We start from the raw sequence: 17,317 nt of genomic DNA, 5'->3' as shown, positions 1-17,317 counted from the left end.
AAGCAGATTAGCCTGTCTCAGCAGCTACTCTAGCATGTTCTAAAAACATAGATCTACACATTTTGCCATAAAAATGGAAATTGTAAGAAAAGTGGAGGCATTTTGTAAGAAGCTTTCCAGCTGTCTCTAGAAATGTGAAAAGGATTTCTTTACATGTAAAGTTTAGCTGTCCTGGGCATTTCATTTCACACCTGCATAATGTTAGTTTTGAATAAAAAGTTTTTTGAAACATGCTATCCTGCTCTTCTTTTTTTTTTTTTTTTAGTGTAGGAATGTCTCCCCATTCTTTCTATGTTATTTCTGCCTCTAGAACCAAACATTTTGTTAAAGAAATAAAGCCCAGGAACACATCTACCACATTAACTGATATATACCTGTATATGCTGTATTACTGAATGTTGTAGGACTCCCCACAAATTTGAACAGTCGGAACCTGCTTCTTGCCCCCGCTAGTTAGGTTGTGTGTGTGTACATGCATGTATGTAGGGAGAAAAAATATTTTCAAAGCATCAGACATTACTTCAGCCAATGGCCATTGGTGACTCCAGTATCAGTGAGGTGGTGAGTCCATTCCAGATTTTAGTTCAAATTTTTATGTAACTATTGAAAAGTAGTGGTCCCCTTGCCCAAATCAGTTTCAGCACTGCCAATAATTCCTTTGAAGTCTGGACAAAAAACATGGAGTACTTCAGATCAATCCATTGTTGACTTTCTTCTTCTTCTTTTAATCAGAGCAGATTAAAATGTCTTAGCTAAGACATCTTCCCATGATACTGAGGTATATCTGTTTTGTTGTCAGTCAGATATGTGAATAACAGAATAACTACTCTCTCACTCTCTCTCTCACTCTCTCTCTCTCACACACACACACACAGAGTAGTCTGTATTTTAGTATAAGCAATAATTGAGAATGGGTAACCATAATTCAGAGTTACTAGAGATGAACATTTAAGGTTGAAAACTTGAGGTGAGAGGTAAATCCACTCACTTTAGAAGATCTGCAGTGTAGAAGATCTGAGAGTTTGTAATAAAAATATTTATTATCTTTAGTTGGCTTAAAGTTGCTATAAAGAAAAAAAAACTGTTGAGCAAATTCAGAGAGCCTGGAAAGTATATGATAAATGCAAGTAATTCATAACAATATGATAAATAACTATGATAAATTGTAGCTGACTGTAAGAACAGCAGAACAGAGGAAGAATTTTCAAATGGATGTTATAGAATCTTTGTCTCTGGAGTTGTTTTAAAGCACAAATTTAATGTGAAGTTGGAATATATAATTCTGAAGCTGTCACACTGTTTACTCTTTTGCCTACATGGATGGAATGATTCAATGATGTGAGGAACCCTGATTTTATGGCATTGTCACTCCTCCTAACTGTGGGTGTGGACCGTAGTTATACCAGAGTATCTACATGCCATGAAAGCATTTTTGGCTGTTTGTCAATGATACAAGGCCATAAGTCAGGGGTTTCCCAACTATTCAGCAGCTCCTTCTATGGACTCTGAAGAAAAAAGGCCTCATTCACTTTCCTCTGAAATTAGCTGTGGTGCAGGAGTTCATTAGGTGTGAGGCAGAAAACCAGGTGAGGCAGAGTCACCTGGTTTCTGGAATTACTGTTTATCCACTGCTAGTAATGATGAGTAAAATGTAATCTTAATATAGACTGTTATGGAAAAGGTAAAGAAGATGCTGAAACATAAATTCAATTGCTGGTTGGCCCACTGAATTAATTGCTGAGTAGAAACATTTGTATAAATCCCACTGATTTCCACACTCCTGTTGAGTCTACTGTGATTGGGATTAGTAGTAGGATTTCAGTCTGGGGAAGAAGGGGAAAGGATGTGTTGAGAGGCATGTGTGCCCATGTGCATGCTAAGAAGAGTGGGAGAAGAGTGGAGAGAGATGTATATGCAAGAAGAATGTGGGGCAAGAGTAGCCTTTGCCATGGCCAGCTGACACAAGAAGTAGGCCTTGGGTTGAAAAAATTACACCTCTACTACATTTAAATAATAATAATAATAATTGGCCAGAATCCTTTATCATGAGATATGTTATCTACATATATTTAATTATGTAACAGAGCAACTAAGAGTTAGGAGCTGTGCAGACCGCCCCTAGGGGGAGGACTGCAGCTGCCTTCAGGTGCTCCAGAACAGGGCTGCAGCAACCGCGTATTGTGGCCCCAATCAGGCATTTCCAGGGCACAAAAAGGAGTAACAAAAAGCAGCTCCTTTGCAGCACTGTGGTTTGAAGGTGTTCCTTTGGTGCTGTGCCGTGTGGACGCAGCACCAGAGGAGCACCCTTACACTGCATGCCATGTGGAGCAGCGCGCAGCATCATGGCATCCTGGAGGCAGAGGTGGGGTGTGCATCATGTGGACATGATGCCCCGACTCTGGCCCAGGCCAGCCTTAATGGACAGTCTGCATAGGGCCTTAGTGAATTACAAAGATGTATAACAGGACACTGACAAGAGCGTCTCACTGTGCATCTGCACTCTCTAGCCAGTGTCCCAGTGCACAATGGGTCAGAGAAGCATAGAATCATAGAGTTGGAAGAGACCACAAGGGCCATCCAATCCAACCCCATGGAAGGAACTCATAATCAAAACACCCCAGACAGATGGCCATCCAGCCTCTGTTTAAAGACTTCCAAAGAAGGAGACTCCACCATGCTCTGAGGAAGTGTGTTCCACTGTCGAACAGCTCTTACTGTCAGGAAGTACTGCCTAATATTGAGGTGGAATCTCTTTTCCTGTGGCTTTCATCCATTGTTCCGGGTCCTATTTCTGGAGCAGCAGAAAACAAGATTGCTCCATATGACATCCCTTCAAATATTTAAACAAAGCTATCATATCACCTCTTAACCTTTTGTTCTCCAGGTTTAACATACATACATAGCTCTAAGTCTCTCCTCATAGGGCACAGTTTCCAGACTCTTCACCATTTTGATTGCTCTTCTCTGGCTCCATTGTGTATCAGTCAGTTTGCTAGCTGCCTTGTGTAGCAACATAGCAGCCCTTTATTGGATATGAATGTTATGAAACTGCTCAGTTCCAATTCCCACAGGTGTAAGTCCATTTTTGAAGAAGTACATTCCAGCCAACATTTCTTTGTGTGCAAATTGTCATTTGTATTTTCAGTTGAAATTTCAAAACATGTGGCCTATTGGGACATATTTACAGAACATACCACATCACATGTTGTTGATCCAGCGCAGTGTGCTGGAATTTGATTTAGACACATGTAACTTGGCTACTGGAAGTGAATTCCCCCACTGTTCTCTCCATGGTGGCCTCTTTAGTCCTATAAAAATGCTACACAGAATCACAGAGGACACTCTTGAATGAGGGGAAGTGTCATAACTTGTCCTCTGGAATCTGATGAATGTGACACAAAGGAATTGGAACTTGAGGGGTTATTTATTCTCACCAGTTCTGAGCAGCTAGTGGCTGAGGCAACTGAGTAGTTTCCTCTTCACCAGGACTCAACAAACACTGAAGAGACATACCCCCCCCCCAAAAAAAAGAAAAACCATACACACCCTTTGAGGTCCAGTGAAGAGAAGAGAAACTTTGTAGGAATTGTCTTTTAAATAGAAGATGCCAACTAATCCAACTTCTGTCATCTAGAGACAGCCACCTGAAAATTGTATAGCTGCAAGGAATCCTTATTCCTTATCCTCTTCATCTGGCCATGCTCTTGGAATTCCCCTGCTTCCTGGAATTCTTAACCCCTAGACTGGCTTTTAATAATAACCTTTTATTTCATCTCTTTAAAGCTAAAGATAACTGGACTATTAGCTCTGCGGATTCTGGATTGGCTGAGATTTTGCCCCTGCATCTCTCTTCATCTGTTTGGTTTACCTGTGCATGAGCTAGAATCATAGAGTCATGCAGTTGGAAGAAAGCACAACCCGATCTGAACCCCTGTCAAGCAGGAACACACAAACATAGTACCCCTGACAGATGTCCATCTAGCCTCTGCTTAGAAACCTCCAAAGAAGGAGATTTCACTACATGCTGAAGCAGTGCATTCCACTGTTGAACAACTCTTACTCTTAAACTCTTACTAAAGTTTAGGTAGAATCTCTTTTCCTGTAATTGGAATCCAATGGTCTGTGGATCTTTGAAGCAGCGCAAAACAGGCTTGCCCCTTCTTCCATATGACACCTTTTTCAGATATTTAAACAGGGCTATCGTGTTATCTTTATCTTTAAACTTTCTCTTCTCCAGGCTCAACATAACCAGCTCTCTAAGATGCTCTTCATAGGGCATGGTTTCCAGACTTTTCACCATTTTGATTGCCTTTTTTTAAATACATTCCACCTTGTTAATATCCCTCTTGAATTGTGGTGCCCAGAACTGGACACAGTATTCCAGGTAAGGTCTGCCCAAAGCAGAATAGAATGGTATCATTGCATCCTTCAATCTAGTTACTATATTCCTATTGATGCAGCATAGAATTGCATCAGCTCTTTTTATTGCCACATCAGACTATTGACTCATGTTCATCTTGTGATCTACTAAGAGTTCTAGATCCCTTTCTTAATTATTATTGTCGAGCCAAGTGTCCCTCATCTTATATCTGTGCATTTTATTTTACTGTCCTAGTGTAGTATCGTACATTTCTCCTTGTTGGAATTCATTTTGTTAATTTTTGCCCAGCTGACCCTCCTAATTTGGTGTCACCTGCAAATCTGATAAGCATGCCCTCTATTCTGTCATCTAAGCCTTTGATAAAGATGTTCAGTAGCACTAGGCCAAGACAGAATCCTATGGTACCCCACTAGTCACCTCTCCCCAGGACTGGTTGGTCAATCAGTTATAAATCCACCAAACAGTCACATAGTCTAGACCACATTTTGCTACCTTTTATGTAGGAATACCATGGGGATCTTGGTATCAAGATATGATACATCTAATTCTACATCCACCCACCCTGCCTCTTTCTCTGGCTGCCCTCCTGCCCACCCTCCCTTTTTCTCCCACAGCTGAAGTGGATGTAGAGGTGCCAGGTGCAGTGGAGGGAAGAAGACCAGGACCACGACTGGGACAAATGATCAGGGAGGTCATGGGGGGCACATGGGGAGCATATGCCTCCCTCCTCTGCCAGATGTAGTCACCATCACCACCTCCATAGCGCCTAGGCTCACTGGTCCTCCCTGCCTCTTTTTCCACTGCCCACCACTCATCCTCACTGTCTTTTTATCCACCCATCCACTCCCAATGCCTCTTTCTGCCATGTCTGGAGTGCAGGTGGAGATGCCAAGCACAATGGACAGAAGGCGTCCACTCTCTCTTTCTCTTTCTCTCTTTTAATTTTGTCCCTTCTTCCCACATCCACTACTGACAAGCTTGCAGGTAGTCAAATCCATGGATGTTAAACCCATAAATGTGGAGGGCTGACAGTATAACAATCCCCCCCCCCGATGAGTGGTGACTTTTCTCTGCTGCCTCTTGTTTAAGAGAAAATATATCAGTCCTTCATAGCTGCAAAATATAAATCTATCCTGAAGTTTTGATAAGATGCACATTCAATTAGACGATTAGTAATTAAAAGGCAAATGATTAGTCCACTAAAAAAGAACATCTTTAATCATCTGACAGCCCACATGAAATGTAACATACATTAAGGAAAATAATCAAGGGCAGGTAACAAACACTATATATTTCCATTTCAGGTTGCAGCTCTATTTCTCTTGTGGATCTCTCACTATATGTCATCTACTTTATAATCCATCCAGCATCTTGGACTCTGCATTAATATATATATTCAGAACTGCAACCCTTGTTTCACATATTTTTGGTGATAACATCCTTTTCTAAAAGAAATAACACAGAGGAAGATAGTCCATCTCTTTCTTATGACTTTTGCTATGACTCTTCTTCTTTTCTTTCTTTCTTTCTTTTTTTTTGGTAATACGTAATGGTGATACCATTCAAAATATAGCCTGCAGAAGGAAAGGTGTTAAGGGAGGTGTCCTGCATTAAGCTCTACTGAGCTCCAGTTTTCAACTCTTAAAACGTTCCCTTCTGGAAGAAGGACTACATTCTAAGATTGAGAAACAATCTCAATCTTAGAAAAAGCTAAGTGCTAGGATTTGAATGCCAATCTTCAGTAATAATGAAAGGAAATCCTGATACTAACCATACTTGCAGCTCATCCCTATGCAGCTTCTGTCAAAAGTAAACCCCTCCCTCAGTCTTAATGTCATTGCATAGAAGAAATGGGCTGGGTGAGTAAACCGAACACAGTGAAGTTCTTGCATGATCACTAAGCACCTATTTTTCACTATAGGTGAGGAAATGATTGCCAACAATTCACTGGACAAAACTCAAATACTTTCCCACTAGACTGATCAACAGGAGCTGAGTTTGCATTGACCCAATTATTAGAACTCAGAAAAACTGTTATCAGAAGAATTAAGAGTTCAAGGAGATTGCTTTTTATTTATTTAAACTCACAGAATCTCTCTGCCAGTGGCTGTGTTGGCTCAGGAACCCTGGGAGAAGATGAACTTCATGGCCATGGTTGAGTAAAGTGGGACCTTGGTATCCCCTGGCATTTGGTTCCAGGACCCCTCATGGATACCAAATGCAGTTGTATACAATGGAACTCATTGGTCAGGTCCCATTGTATACAATGGGATAGTAAAACGGTGTCCTTTATATAAAATGGCAAAATTAAGGATGGCTTTTGGGAATTTTTTAATATTTTCACACTATGGATGGTTCGTTCTGTTGGTGCAGAATCCATCTATACAGAAGGCCAAAAGCAAATAACTACAAAATCTCCATACCCCAGAAATCAGAACATTACCTCCCACCTATGTCTGGGACTCTGGAGATGTTGATATTCCCTGTTTTCCATGCAGTCCCAAATGTTTTCATGTATCCTGAAGAATCTATTTAATAGCATAACTAGTGGAGCAAAAGCATGAAGCAGCATACATTGGCAAATCCACTGCCAGCACCCATCATGGCTAGGAGCTTCAAACAGGAGATTCAAACCACCTTTTGCACCTCATGTGCAAAGGGGAAAGGAAAACCCCACTTCTCCTTCCTTCTCCTCTGCTCTTTCACGAAAACCTTGCCATACAAAACAAGCCTATAGGCATAATCCTCTTGATTCACAGAAGACCCTTGAAGAAGAGTCCACTTCTACTACCAATAATTAAAATACCACATATATTTGTGTATATGTCAAAAAATTTAGATAAAATGTTGATCCAAAAAACCTGGGTTGACTTATACACAAATCAATACAGTAGTTCCCCAAGCCTCTTCCCAGCTAGGCTGCCTTCGGAGGGGGCAACCTGGCTGGGAAAAGACAAGGAAGGTGATCAATTGCTGCTGCAGCTTCTTTCCTGCTGGGCTGCTTCCTTTAATCTGACCCTCAACTTATCCACGGGTCATATGAAAATCAACAATTTTGGTCCCCAAAGTTCACCTCAACTTATACATGAGGTTGACCTACAGTCAAGTACTGTATACTGTATACAATAATATCTTCACTCTAACATCCCATTCCTCTTAACTTGGTTTGCTTTCTTGTAGCTATTGTGTCCCTCTCTGGTGAAATGTCTCTGTTGAAATGATATTTACATTCTGTCTCCTCAGTCTATTCTAAACTGGCTCTTCACGTGTCTGTTTGGTATCTATCATCCTTCCACCCCCTCATTTCATCTGACTATGCTTCCTCCTTCATTCTCTCCATCTGAACATTTTGCTCCTTCTCCCCTGATTCCCTGCCTCTTTTTCGTATTTTGTAATAAACCACATATTTGATTACTTCAAACTCTGGCTTATTGTACTTTTGCAAATTCTGCATCTAAGAAAATCCAGGACTTTTAATAATCTACCATCATTCCCAGTTAAAGATCCCAGCCTCTGTTCTTTGGGTATATCACATATTGCTTTATATATTTATGAAAGACATGTAGTAGTATTTTAAGGCCAGAATCTTACTCTGGTCTTGAATCAAGGAAAGCAGTGGAGAAGTAGGCTGATCAGAGCGGTCAGAATTTGTGCAAGTTCCCTTGAAGTCTCTGTGTGCAGTCTTTTGGTGCACTGTGCTAGCACCAAAGCATAGTGCACCAAAAGAATTCAACCCTAAGGTAGAATACTGTTAGTGACATACTTTGTCAACTCCACAATGAATCACCATATATTTTGAAGATGTTGCACAAGGAGGTATCCAGTAACCATTCCCTACTTGTGCAATGTCCCTTTCTTTGGCTGGGCAGAACAAGCTGCATCTCATTCCCCTACTGACCAGCTGTGGGGGATACACCTGGGGGAATTACAGCTGCCCTAAAGCAATCAAGAAAAAAGAGGCAGCCTTACAGTTGGGGTAGAAGCTGCTCCATCTTTCCTAGATGTACAAAGGCAGCTACTTCACTCACATGATCACTTATGTAGTTGGTCAGTCCCAGGGGGATAGAATTGCCTTAAGCATCCTCCAGCAGCTCTTCGGAAGCTGATGAAAAAGTGGCAACAAAGAAGCAACCTGCACTACCAGTCCCATTGATGGTATAAACCCGCTGACAGATGTATATGTATTAGATCTCAGCCTGTGTGTAGAATGCTATTCCTCTGGATGTTCCACTAAATCACTAGGTCTTATTGCTATGCAAGTACATACCCTTCAGTTGTCCCAGTTTGGCAGATACAATCTGGCAGATCATTCCTCTGTCATCCCACATTTTCAGCTGCTTTTAAAATGTCCTATTATCTCTCCTCTCACTTTCCCCCTTTGCCCTCAGATTACTTCAGTTGCTGCAAACCAAATTCAAAGAATAAAAGTGGTTTGCAAACAATTAAGTCAGCAGAAAAAAGGGTAAAGGTGGGGTGGACTCTTTCACCTGTGTAATGTTTTTAGGGTATGTAAGTATGATTAGAATTAGGATGTTGTGGTTATGAAACCTAGTACTGTAGTTCACCTATAAGAAATGCTTGATTATATTCAAACATTTTAAATTATAGTTGCATATATTGACATTTCTGTGAAATTCTGTTCTCAAAACCTAAATGATAGAATGGTTCATTATGATATGTCCTCTCACAAGAGGCACAAAATGATTTTTTTTTCTTTTAATGGTGAGACACAATAGAAATTGCAGATTTGCAGCCATGTAGGTAATTTTATAATACTGATATCCATATGCTTTCATAAGACTACCACAGAAGGAGTAGAACACTACAGTGCAGCTTTTAATATCTAATTGGCTTCTTCATAGTGAGTGATTCTAAAAAGAAGAGAGCATTTCTTCTGCCCTGCCAGAAGTACATTTATGGCAGAATGATAATAGATCTACCATTATAAACCACTGTGTCATCGAAACAGGAAACCTATCCACATAACGGATTAGTATGTGCCACTCCATGAATAACTCATTTCACTCCAATCTGAGATAATGTTTGTTTGTTTGTTTCCTTTCCATTCAGGATTTTGTAATTAACAGAAAAATACAGCAAGCCAAAACCTACATTTCTTTTTACGTAGTACATTTTTTTCTTTAAAAAAACAATTACTGAGTTATATTTGTCAGAGTCACAGTAGGTTTTTTTTAATGTATATTTGCTATTCACACATGGTAGAATATTGCCAAGTAACCTCACTGGTGGGAACTGACAACATGGAAAGACATGCATTCATGTGAGACCATATTCAATGATGTCTATACTGTATTAAGCACATTCATTTTTAAACACCTTCTGGTAAAAGGGAACCCTTTTCAATCTTCTTCTTCTTTTAACCTCCCCTCCCACAGTTGTTGTTTAGAGTTAAATTGGCTTTTTTCTTTTCAAATCCACAAGTACGCACAAAAGAAACTGTAAACAATTTTGACATTACACTTATGTACAAAGTGAACCACATAAGAAAAAAGTCAGAGAGGTAATTCAGTGGGTACCACTTGATTTATACATCAAAGTGCAGCAGACTGACTCAGCCTGGCAAATTCATGAATTGAAGTGCTCATATGAGGTCAGGGTGGGAAAGAAGATAACATGAGCAAGGCCCCGTATAGATCACAATATCACAGAAGTCACAAAAGAAACATCAAATCCTGTGTCCACTGTGGAAGTATTGCATTGTATGCATTTAGTCATTTGTGTGTGGATATGTATATAGGAAATCTAAATACCCAAGTATACAATTGGATAGTCATCCTGCCTTTTTTATTTTATTTTTACTGATCTTTTTAAAAAGTGTCTAAGACCTCACAGTCTTTTCTCTGTGTGGAAAGGCCTCCCATAATTTATACCAAATAATATCCAAGATACTAAATCAGAGCCTCAGTTTTGGATAAGCAACTATGTATCATCTCCTGACTCTGCAAACTTACCTTAATGGTGAGCAGTAACACCAAGTAAGAGAGGTATTTTCTATTGGTAACTGAAGCATAGCAGGATGTTTCCAGCTTGCTCCCACCAGTGATCTGCAGTGCAACAATCAGAGGCAGCCCCTGTTGTAACTCCTTGTCTCACCACAGCTCAATGGCAGATGAAGGGTTGAGATATCATCCTACTTCATCCTGATCACCAGCCGGACAGATCTCTAATGCTCCATCTGGTTGCTGACTGTTAAGTTAGATTTGGGGACAGGCTTTTGTGATCATGACAATAGTGCCATTATCCTAAACATGAATACTGAGGAGTTATGAAAGCATACATCTAACCTATGCATTCATAACTACTAAATAATATTCTGGCCAATAACTCTATTGTGCACCATTTGACAGCAGTAGCAAAGAAGAGAACATTATTTTTTAAAATAATGGATTATAACTGAATCCATTTGTAACCCTGACAGCATGGTAGCACTTCCCTTATTATGATCAGTTCTGGGCACCAACACAGGTCAGCCCCATATTTACAGAGAGCAGTTGACACTTCCATTCTAAGAATGGAAAAACTAGGGATGGAAAGAATATTCTCAAATATTTGAATAACAGGTGAAAAATGGGTCTCCTTGATAAGGAGAATCCTGGACAGATGAATATCTTTGCAGTTCAGGAATGATTCCGTACAAACACATACATACACATATAAATATACATGGGGGTTTTGGGTACAGGAAATGGCATCATCTGCACAGAAAACAGGTTTTCTGAATAGAAAACATTGTTTCCTACACAGAAAAGAAGATTTTCTACAAATAAAATATTTTATGTGTTTTCTCCCCATGGAATAAAACCCACTTTGTGAATAGTTCTTGCATCTGGGAGAAAGATGGTAAAATTATTCATTCTTGCTGACAAGGACAACATGTATGAAGACTGGCATCCTTAGGGAAAACTCTCATTCAGTTCTGTAATAAAACACACCCTAATAAATTCAGACCTTAGAAAAGTTACTGTTTTGGACAACAGAGCCCCAAATTTGCAGTCAGCATGGCCACTGGTCATACTGCCTGGGGATACTGGAAGTTATATTTTTTACAAACTTTTAATAAAACAGGCTAAATAACATGACTGTTTTGTTTTGTGATGTATTGTTGTTGTTGTTTTTAATTACAGTTCAATCTCAGCCAACCAGACATTTTGTATTGTACTGTATATGAAACATATCTCAGTGACCTGGCTTCAAAGTGAATAAATGAAGTCTTTGCTTAGAGGAAGTTGGTTGGTGTATTGGAGATTCCAGAGATCTTTAGTAATTGAACTGTAAGTTATACGAAGGCAGTTATCATTTGATGACTTTATCGTGATGAATTCTGCTATAGAATTTGGAACAAAAAGTATTAAAACAGTCATTCTTTTTGTCTTCTATCATGATGTATAGAGATCCTTGTACATAATTTAACAACCCAGTTCAAACCCTAATTCACAGAAGTTTCCTATATTGATTTTAGGGTGGGGGCTTATTTTAAGATGATCTGGGATATAACAACCCAGCCATAATATGCTTCAGAAATCCTGCCAAAACAAATCCTGCCAAAACTGCATTTGGTTCACTTAAATTTGCTCTGATTGACATTTTTCTCTCCTTGGATTCTGGTGGGGACTTGGATCTCAGATGTTATCAATCTTTCCCACTGCATGCAGAATGTCGTCATTAAAGCCAAACACCAAGAGACACAAAGGTGACCTATAGTGTATTTTCAATGAAAACCCTACTCAAATGTGCTCAATGGATTTTGGGTAAGAGAGAATGGGACCCTTCTGAGACCTACTGGTTTGAGCAAAACCTTTCTAATATTTTTGGAATTCCCTGGATGAGTAGGAAGCTGCAAATTCACTGCAATACTTCATTGTAGTTGAAATTCAGAAGGAATCCTACAATAAGTAGGCTTACAGTTGCATCTGAAGTTCCAGGTACATATACATAGCTGAGAAATGTGTAATGACATAAAATACAACAAATTAATCTTTAGAAAGAGGTTCCACTTAGCTGCGGTCATTACCCAAAGCGATCTTTTTCCCCCCTGCTTAAACTTTGTTAGCCAAGGAAACTTATCAAGTGGACCTTTTGAAAACGATTAACAGAATAAAAGTAATGAAGCTCTGAAATCTATCCTGTATTCTCCTACTTCCACAGGAACATTTAAATAAAACATTCAGCAAAACATTTAAGTAAACAAGAAATATATTGCACATCAATATCATGGTTTCTGATTGCATGAAGCAGATGCAGAATGGCTGGGATTCAAAGGAAAATCACAAGTGAATATCATACTCAGTGTCTGGTGCACAGCCCAAGAGTTAGAGCTGCAAAAGAGAAGTCCTTGGGAAAGTTGCTTTTTGGACTACAACTCCCAGAAATGCTAAACTGGCTGAGGGATTCTGGAAACTGGGGAAGAGGGAAATGACATCTTCAGACAGCAGATAATTCTGCTGGAAATTGATCCGCTGGTGTTCAGGGAAAAAGGAGGACTGGATCCAGTTCCTCACCTCTCTGGATAAATATTGGAAGGTTTGGAGCATTTTCAGAAGATTTTTATTTGTATGGTCATTCCTGGCTTTTGGACTAGTTTGGGGATTTGTGCCCTAGCTTTCTCATGTGTATGCAGTCTTCATCTAGCTAGGAATGTGCAAGCCAGAGCTTACATCTTGTGAATCTAGCTGCTAGCAGCAGGCTGGCAATTACACAAGAGGGAAAGGCCTCACTGGAGTTCCTCACAAGATACACCCCCGAGGTCCCCCCCCCCCCATATCACCAGGGGTGATTAAAACAATCAATAAAAGTGATCAAAGATACATTTCTTAAGGCTATAAAAGGATCCCGAAGAGAATCCTATTTCTAGAGTAACAGGGCACTGTTTTGCCATGTGACTAGCAGAGCTGGAGTTTTGTTTTATTTTATTTGGTATTTACAGAAAATGTTATTTTGGATGGCTGTCTTTGTTCAATGTAATTGTCTATACATTCCATGATGTTCATGGAGAGAGCAAGGTGACAGTTCAATACTAGTTCCAAGGTGCACTTGTGCATCTTTTTGTTTGTTTGTTTAGCTATTTACAAGAAACATCTTTTTAAAAGAGATTTAAGAAGATTTAAGAAACTTGACATTTGTTCAAAAATGACTAGAAAATGAAGAATCATTTTACAATTCTGAGCAGCAATAAGTGACAATAATTTTCATATCGAATGTCCAGGATCCTATAGACTCTTAGCACAGCATATATTTACCCTAGGGTATTTATGCCGATTCCTATCTTTCAAAGTTATGGGCAACCTTAAGTGACATTTATTATATCCAATGGCCAAAATCCTATACACTTTTAGTGTAATACATATACTATATATGCTAGCCTAGTCATGCTGGATCCCACAGCTGCACAATCAATTGCATAATAGTGCCATAGGCCTGTTACAGACTGCCAAAATAAAGCTGCTTCGGGTCTCTTTGGAGGTATGCTATTTAAATGCTGCATGGGTCCTAAGAGTCCGGAGGTGGTGCCAAAGCCACTCTCCATTCCTAAGCACTGGAGTGCAGCTTTGGTGCAGCTTCCGGATTCTTAGGACCCATGCATCATTTAAATAGCATATCTCCAAAGAGACCCGAAGCAGCTTTATTTTGGCAGTCTGTAACAGGCCATAGTCTTGAGGTCAGCTACTCTGAAGCAGTCAAAAGTGAGAGGGAGTACATGTGCAACTATTTTTTCCCCTAGTAGGTTAGCATCCCAAAATAATTCTGGCCAATATGACCAATATAATAAGTTGTGCATATAAAAGGGGCTGGAATACATTTGCTGCATACACAAAAACCTGCTACATTTCATTCATTCCATTCACTCATGGCACACTTTCTAAATATCGTGTGGACATCTCCTCTTCCACTTCACCAATCAGGATATAGATGCTTAGTGAAACAGAACTAGTTTTGTGCTTCAGGATAGGCAAACTATGTAAATAAACTAGTCGTGAATGTTAATGAGCTTGGTGCAAGTAGATATTGTCAAAAATATGAAATGATATCCAGCCAGGATAACATCTCTCTCACACACACATTTTCTGCCTGACATGTCAAAGTCACATTCTTCATACTGTAAAGTAAAAGCTAATTCATTCAACTATTTAAAAAAACCCATAAGACTTTCTAATACAAAGACAGTAAAATGAGAAATTTCTTTGGATTTGGATATCCTTGCATTCAGTTCTGTTAAATTTTATATCTGAACTTCACTGCAACTGCATGAAAAATGTCCTACTGCTTTTTCTGTGGCATTCTTTAGGCTCATAAGATCTCTTAGGCGCCTTACAGACGGGCCTAAGCGCCAGGAATACGCACGAGGGGCGGCGCTTCCGGACGCGCCTTGCCCCTCGTGCGTATTCCGTACGGCAAGATGGCGGCGCCCTATACAGATGGGCGTGGCCATCTTGACGTAACGGACGCACAGTGTCCGGACGTCTAAACCCGGAAGAGCCATCGCGAATGCGCGCTTTGGCATTTGCGGCGGATCTTCCGGGTTGCTGGAAGGAGTGCGACTTCTGCACTCCTTTTTTGCAGCGTGGAGGAGTCGCGCGGTTTGGCTGCTGCGGCTCCTCCGCGCTGCAACCGGCAGCGGCCCAAGACCGCCCCTTTTGGGCGGTCTGTAACGGGCCTTAGTTTTAGTATAGGGCCTATTTCAAAGAGGGCAGGATTTTTATACCTTGTATCAAGATAAATGGCATTAAATAAAATGGAATGGGGGTGAAGTACTGAGAGCTGGCTGAGAACAGGGACTGTCTGCAACAGAACTAATGGAAATCTAAATGCAAAAAAGAAATAATATTATCACCATCAAGAGTAACCAAACATTATGCTGTGTGGTTAAGTTTTATTATGCCTTTTCATATTAAACAACATCACTTTCTTGCCCCTTTCCTTCTTCAACAGTAGTAAAAGAAGCTGGCATAGAGACCAAATATCTAAAATGCTTTCTATATAATGTGCATACATGTATGTGATCTCTTATCTTAAAATAAATGTGGTGAGTATAAATTGCATCCTTCCTGCTTCTCCATCCTAATAAGGCTATAGTATCAGAAGGAGGTCATTATTCAACTATGGCCAGTGGATTCATTTGATATATTTAAGAGCGGGGAACGTTTGGTTATCCAGATATTTTTGTCTACAATTCTCATCAGTCCCCCCCCCCCCATAATGGCCAATTTCTAAGGCATTTAGCCCTCTCAAACATGTTATGGACAAAGATTCCCCATCCATGAGATAAATGTTTTCACCTCAGATTAGCTATTACTTAATAGGCGAACCTGCAAAGATTCACATATCCATTGCAATGGAGGAAGTAAATGCCATATTCACAATCTTCCACTGAACTGCTCCATGGGTACACCAAAGCTCTGTACTGGAGGAGATACAAGTAATAATATGGAATGATTTGGTAATATGCATGCCTTTAGGACTGAATGTCAAATTTTTAAGACTCATTTGGTGAGGGCAATGGTGAGACTTTTTCATCTAAAGCTGGGACGGGGGTCCACATACATTAAATCTAGCTTGATATATTTTATGTGGTCCATTTCCCTACTCCTTACAGATATTAATCACTTCACCAGCTTGTGTAAATGGAACCCATTTCTATTCAACTTCAAAAGAAAATAGGAATATTCAGCTCCTTTCTTTCTGGATAATGCTTAGCACTACAATATCCCATTTTATATTAAAATTATAAAAAAGAAGCTTGCTGCAGTTGAGATTTCAGCATTTCAGTCACATTGAGCTTCTGCAGAAGAGAAATACTCTGTGCCTCATTGACAATCCAACATGTAAAATATAAGATAAATCCCTCCTGAAGTGTTACTGTGTCAATGAGTCTCGCATTCATTTTTCTCTATAATTTGCTATTAAGATGAATTAATGCTAGAATGTCTTTGTGACTCACAGTGAGAACTGTGAACACATGATGATCCTGGGAAATGACTGATTCTTATCAAGAGCTTATGATAAAAGACTAATTTCTTATTTTTGACAATGACTGCTGCTTGGCTATTTGGGGAGAAAAGAATCACGGTCTCCTAAAAGTCAGGCTAGCCACAAGGAAAGCACCATGACTATTCTTGGGGCACAGCAGAAACCTCATCATTTAAGTCAGCTTGGGTATATTTCTAAACCCCAGTTTGGACCATGGAAGAAACACCATGGATATCTGGAGGGCCTGGAGGCTAGACAGGAAACAAAAAAGAAGAAGTACATTACAAAATAAATTTCAGTATCTCAAAGGACCAGAGAGTAGCTAGAATATCTATTGCTAAATTTAGGCCCATTGCCTGACCATGGGAGACCACTGAGTTTATGCAATGACTGAATTGTTTAAATAAATCCAACGGTCTATTTCTCTGACTGTTCTGAAGTTCAAATAGTAAGGAATCAAATATGGCATACTCATATGTAGATGTTGAATCTCAGTTTGACACTGGAATTGTTAGTCTGTTGTTTTGATTTTTCTGTGGTTTGGGGTTAACTGACCCGTTCAATTTTTGACCTGGACTCCTGCCACCTAAATATTGTTTAGGGTACCAGCACTAGGTGCCTAAGACTTTATGGTTGTTATTGTTATACCCTAGAGCACAATATTGTTTTTAAACTATTTGCTTTCCGTAGTATTTTGTGGGGTTTTCAGGCTATGTGGCTGTGTTCTGGAAGAGTTTATTCCTGACATTTCACCAGCATCTGTGGCTGGCATCTTCAGAGAATGCTGGCATGGAAGTGAGTGGAGTATATATACTGTGTGACCCTTGGCTGAGAGGAAGTGATGAGTCACACAGTATATATGACCCACTCACTTCCATGCCAACATTCTCTGAAGATGCCAGACACAGATGCTGGCAAAACATCAGGAATAAACTCTTCTAGAACATGGCC

The sequence above is a fragment of the Sceloporus undulatus genome, chromosome 2, assembly GCF_019175285.1.
Source record: "Sceloporus undulatus isolate JIND9_A2432 ecotype Alabama chromosome 2, SceUnd_v1.1, whole genome shotgun sequence".
Lineage (NCBI taxonomy): Eukaryota > Metazoa > Chordata > Lepidosauria > Squamata > Phrynosomatidae > Sceloporus > Sceloporus undulatus.
The sequence above is the reverse complement of the archived record's forward strand: the minus strand, read 5'-3'. Positions refer to the sequence as shown.